Source organism: Colius striatus, chromosome 17 (assembly GCF_028858725.1).
Source record: "Colius striatus isolate bColStr4 chromosome 17, bColStr4.1.hap1, whole genome shotgun sequence".
NCBI classification, from domain to species: domain Eukaryota; kingdom Metazoa; phylum Chordata; class Aves; order Coliiformes; family Coliidae; genus Colius; species Colius striatus.
The window spans coordinates 3,052,208-3,058,207 of record NC_084775.1 but is presented as its reverse complement, the minus strand read 5'-3'; positions in this window follow the sequence as shown (position 1 = coordinate 3,058,207).

Sequence of the window (6,000 nt, the reverse complement as noted above, 5' to 3'; positions counted from 1 at the left end):
CGCAGCCCATGGGCACATGCAGCCCTGGGGCTGCAGCAGGTCACACTGCAGTGGGACACGGAGCCGGCCCTGCACCGGCTCTGGGGCTGCAGCAGGTCACACTGCAGTGGGACATGGAGCCAGCCCTGCACCGGCCCTGGGGCTGCAGCAGGTCACACTGCAGTGGGACACGGAGCCGGCCCTGCACCGGCCCTGGGGCTGCAGCAGGTCACACTGCAGTGGGACACAGAGCCAGCCCTGTACCGGCTCTGGGGGTGCAGCAGGTCACACTGCAGTGGGACACAGAGCCAGCCCTGCACCGGCTCTGGGGGTGCAGCAGGTCACACTGCAGTGGGACACAGAGTTGGCCCTGCACCGGCCCTGGGGCTGCAGCAGGTCACACTGCAGTGGGACATGGAGCCAGCCCTGCACCGGCCCTGGGGCTGCAGCAGGTCACACTGCAGTGGGACACGGAGCCAGCCCTGCACCGGCCCTGGGGCTGCAGCAGGTCACACTGCAGTGGGACATGGAGCCAGCCCTGCACCAGCCCTGGGGCTGCAGCAGGTCACACTGCAGTGGGACACAGAGCCAGCCCTGCACCGGCCCTGGGGCTGCAGCAGGTCACACTGCAGTGGGATACACAGACAGCCCTGCACCGGCCCTGGGGCTGCAGCAGGTCACACTGCAGTGGGACACGGAGCCAGCCCTGCACCGGCCCTGGGGCTGCAGCAGGTCACACTGCAGTGGGACACGGAGCCTGCCCTGCACCGGCTCTGGGGCTGCAGCAGGTCACACTGCAGTGGGACACAGAGACAGCCCTGCACCGGCTCTGGGGCTGCAGCAGGTCACACTGCAGTGGGATACACAGACAGCCCTGCACCGGCCCTGGGGCTGCAGCAGGTCACACTGCAGTGGGACACGGAGCCAGCCCTGCAACGGCCCTGGGGCTGCAGCAGGTCACACTGCAGTGGGACACGGAGCCAGCCCTGCACCAGCCCTGGGGCTGCAGCAGGTCACACTGCAGTGGGACATGGAGCCAGCCCTGCACCGGCCCTGGGGCTGCAGCAGGTCACACTGCAGTGGGACATGGAGCCAGCCCTGCACCGGCCCTGGGGCTGCAGCAGGTCACACCGCAGTGGGACATGGAGCCAGCCCTGCACCGGCCCTGGGGCTGCAGCAGGTCACACCGCAGTGGGACATGGAGCCAGCCCTGCACCGGCCCTGGGGCTGCAGCAGGTCACACTGCAGTGGGATACACAGACAGCCCTGCACCGGCTCTGGGGCTGCAGCAGGTCACACTGCAGTGGGATACACAGACAGCCCTGCACCGGCCCTGGGGCTGCAGCAGGTCACACTGCAGTGGGACACAGAGTTGGCCCTGCACCAGCCCTGTGGCTGCAGCAGGTCACACTGCAGTGGGACACAGAGTTGGCCCTGCACCAGCCCTGTGGCTGCAACAGGTCACACTGTGGAGCCACCAGCTCAGGCTGGGCAGCTGGGAGCCTGTTGCATTTTGCACCTCAGAGCACTGAAGTGCAGCTCGTTGTGCCCCAGCTGCAGGGCCATGGGGCAGGTCCCTCCCGCTGCTTGTCCCAGCCAGTTTTGGGGGAAGAGCCAGGTCACAGTAGCTGCTGAGGCACAGCTGGGGCTTGTTTCCTCTCAGCCTTGGCTGCCAGGTGAGCATGTGCCCAGGCTTGGGGCTGTGCTCCCCGGCCTGCACCCAGAGCCAGGGGAGGTCCCCTCTGCCCAGCCTCGCTGGAGGGGGTGAAGGAAGCTTCGATGTTGATTACAGCAGGGTTGAAAAGAGAGAGAGCCTTTCACTTTGTCCCCAGGGGATGGCAAAACATGGTCCTTGAGGGATTTGACTCCTGGTGCCCCTGGGACTGGTGGTGCCAGGGTGATGGGGACTGGTGGTGCTGGAGGGATGGAGGTCGGTGGTGTTGGGGTGACAGGGACCAGTGGTGCCAGGGTGATGGAGACTGATGGTGCTCAGGCGACCATCCCTGGCAGTGCCAGGGATCAGTGGAGTCAGAGTGACAGGAATCTGTGGTGTTGGGGTGACAGGAATCAGTGGTGCCAGGGTGAAGGGGATCAATGGTGCTGGGGTGACAGGGACCAGAGGAGACAGGGACCAGCGGTGCCAGGGTGGTGGGGATTGGTAGTGCCAAGGCAATGGCTGTTGATTGGTGGCACCAAGGTGAAGGGGAATGGTGGTGTTGGGGTGACAGGAATCAGTGGTGCCAGGGTGATGAGGATTGGTGGTGCCAGAGTAAGAGGGATGAGTGGTGCCAGAGTGCCAGGGACCAGTGGTACCAGTGTGATGGGGACTGGTGGTTCCTGGGTGATGAGCACTGGGCAAAGCTGCTGCTGCCCCACACGATACTGACAAACAGCAGCACTGAGATGGGGTGTTTGGCAGCACTGAGGTGGGGTGTTTGGCAGCAATGAGGTGGGGTGTTTGGCAGCAATGAGGTGTTTGGCAGCACCGAGTGAGGTGACCGCAGCTTCCGCCTGAAAAGCCCCATCCTGGAGGGCATCTCACCACAGGTGCCAGGAGACAGCCTTCGCCCACCCATGGCTGCCCTCCCTGCCCCACAGCCATGCACAGAGCTCCTGTGGGAAATGCCAGGCCTGGAAAGGAAAAAAAGAAGCAAGCAGAAATCTTTCTAGGAGCAGCTGAATGAGTCAGGCAGCTCCTTCCTGGCAGGTCTGTGCCTCGCGGCACCGGGCTGCGTAGGAGGAGATTCTCTAGTGGCTGCCAAAGGCTGGATTCCCACTGCAGCTTCCCTGCTGCCGTGAGGGCTCCTCTGGGGCTCGCTCCTCTCGGGCTCCTGTCGTCACAGGACGTGTCAGAACCTCCTCTGTCTGGAGCCTGAGGCCCTTACCCGGCGTGGCTGGCAGCCGCAGGCACGCACGCGCCTGCCACCGGGATGGCACGCACAGCTTGCTTAGGAAATGAGACCCAAAGAAGCCACCTCTGGGGAGAGAGGAGCGTGATCTGGGCCAGGGAGCACTGTCAGGGCACTGCTTTTTATTGCAACAAGTTAATATGGCAACTGTTCTGGCCCTAAAAAGCCCCCCAGATTCAGCTGAGGGAGGGGCTTGGCATCCTCGCAGGGAGCGGAGCTGCAGCCAAGCTCGGTGGGGATGGCAGAGCAGCCATCGAGGCTCAGACCCCAGCGGTGAGCCCGGTGGGGTTGAGTGCCATGGGGCAGAGGCAGCGAGCTGGGGGTGTGTGGGGTCTGACATCCTCCAGGTTTATCTGGGAGCAGCTCCTTTCTGCCTCGGTGCCGTGGGGCTGGAGGTGCTGCTGCTCCCAGGGGGTTGGAGAGCAAAGAGCAGGGGTGGGCACTCAGAGACGGGCAGAACCTGTCTTGGTGCTGCCTGTTCTCTCCTGACATCTCCCTGTAACATCCAAAGAAGTCTCTGCTCCCTATTTTCTCGGTGTCTCCAGGAATCTCCACTGCTTCTGCTGATTCTCTCTCTGTGTTGGTGGGGAAAATGCCAGCAGGGGCACAGAGCCACATTGACACACAGCACCCTTTGCTCTCTGGGGCCAAGGACCATAAGCTGTGGCAGCAGGAAGGCCACGGTGGGCTGCATGTGCCCTCCCAGCCACGCTGTGCCACCCTGGCTCAGGCAGCTGCCACGTGATCCCAGGGCTGCTCCTTCCTCACCATCCCCATGCCCTGCTGGGTCTCTGCCAGTGATGTCCACTCCTCTGGGAGCCTCCCCGGGGCTCAGCTCCCAGCTCTTCGCCCTTGCCAGCTCTCTGCTTTTTCCCCAAGTGCCCTCCTATTCCTTGGGCAACATCTTCCCCTCCAGTCCTGATTTTCCCCTGCCCCTGGGGCTGTGTAGGTTCAGGCCATCAGACTGTTAAGCTGATGCACCTCAAATAGCTTCAGCCCTGCAAGTTCTGGCACATTTGGGGCTTTGGGCTCACACTGATGGTCTGCAAGGAAGACTCAGCTCACATGAGACCTCAGGCAGAGCGGGGATGGAAGACTCGAGGTGCTCACTCCCTTTCAGACACCTCTGCCTGGGTGCTCCGTTTGCCACGGGCCTTATCGGGGTCTGGCAGGGTGCTGAGCACTCTATCGAGGCTCCTCCATCAGTGGCGAGAGCCCCCAGGGCTGCGGAAGTGTCCTCAGCTCCTGCCGGAGGGCGATAGCTGTGCTGATAACCCCCCACCATCAGATACCAGCCCCACATCACTCCTGGCCAGAGACCAGGCAGCACGTCCCGTCCTTGACCGAGGGTGACGGACAAGGGTCCCCTGAGCCCTGCCCAGGGCTATGGGGGGGTCCCCAGCCAGCCCCAAACGGGGAAGCGTCACGGAGAGGCCTCGCAGCGGCTCTGCCGGGGCTGGACGTGACCCCGCTCCGAGTGAGACTAAACACTTGCTGAGCAAAGCCGCCGCCAAGGGTCCCAGGGGGAGCACGGGGGATGTGTCATGCAGCTGCCGAGCCAGCCCCCAGCTCCAGCCGTGTCACAGCGAGCGGCTGCGCCGGGGGGTCCGGATCCGGCCCCTGCCCTCCCCCCGGCTCTCGCAGGCCCGTGCCAAGACCCCCCGCCAGGCACGGAGGCGACTCTGGAGCCGGGTCCTGGACAGAGGTTGCGTTCATCTCGCCTCCAGCCCATTGTCTTGTTTATTTGTCACGGTTGGTCTCCAATTAGGAGTTTGAGCCATTCAGGGCAAGGGCTGTTTCTTCCCATGTGAACGCGGGGTTCCCGCTGCCGGGCTGCGATGTGGGACCCGCAGGAGCATCTGCTCTTGCAGCAGCGGTGCCCGCAGAGCAACGCGCTTCAGATGGGCTCCTCTGCCTCCTGCGCTCGGGCCAGGCCCAGCCGCTGAGGAAGAGCCCCCGGCGCCATGCTCTCCTCCGAGGGGACCTGCTGGGGAGCGGGCCTGCAGGGGAGGTTGTCACTAGCCCAACACGAGTCTTGAGGAGACGAAGGGCCTCCGCCGTGGGCACCAGCGGGTCTGACCCCAGCCCGGGCGCCGTGTCCAGGCAACACCCCGCGGGGTCGGCTCCAGGCCTGAGGGTGCGCCCACCGCCCAGCCCCGGGGGGCCGCAGAGCCCGGCGGGTGCCCCGGCACGGCACCTGCAGCCCGCGCACGGCGAGTCCGGTCTGGCCGGAGCCCCCGGGGCAGCGGCTCGGGCCCGTCCCGCCGGGTTGCGCTCGGCGTCAGGCAGCACATGATCCGCGCCGCAGGGCCAAGGTCTGAGGTCAGGCAGTCACACCCAGGCAGCGGCACTGACTTCACCGCGGGCAGGAGCAGCTCCTCACGTACGGCGCTCGCCCCAGGCAGCGCTGACCCGCCGCTGCGGCCCGTGGTCAGGCCGCTCCGGTACCGCCAGGGCAAACGGCTCCCCGCAGCCGCCCTCCTTGGCTCTCCACACAGCCAAAACAGTTCCGGCGGCCCCGGGGCCGAAGGGGAACCGCCGACAGGGTCCTGCCGGTCCCGCCGGGGAAGCGGCAGCGGCCGTTCCCTCCCTCCCCCGGCTGAGCCGCTCGGCCCCGGCGACGGCTGGGTGGGATCAGCCGCTGCCTGAGCTCATGCGAAGCTCTTCCCATCTCCCCCGGGTCTGGGACGTCTGCTGAGCACGGGGTGGCACGTCCCGGGAGCTCGGGCCCGTGGCACGACCCGGGGACCGCTTCCAGCTCCCACCTCCCAAGCCCTGGGGAGGGCGAAGGACGATTGGGAGCCCGAGGGTCTCACCCAGGCTTCGGCAGAGCCGCGTTTCCAGGGCACGAAGGGTTAATCCCCCGCCCGCCGCTAATGAGCCTTAACTGGGAATGACCCGGCACAGGGGAGAAGTGAACCCATTGTCCTCGCCTGTTTGACTGTCTTCCAGGGAGGCTCATGAAACGCAGAGCCAGGGTGTGAGTTCCCAATTTGTGTCAGGAGCCTCTGATTTATTCTATTTATTTATTTTTGCCATCTGGTTGAGGAGGGACGTCGAAGGCAAGCGTGAGAAATCCAGATGTGCACAGCTCCTCGCTGCTGTGCCTCGG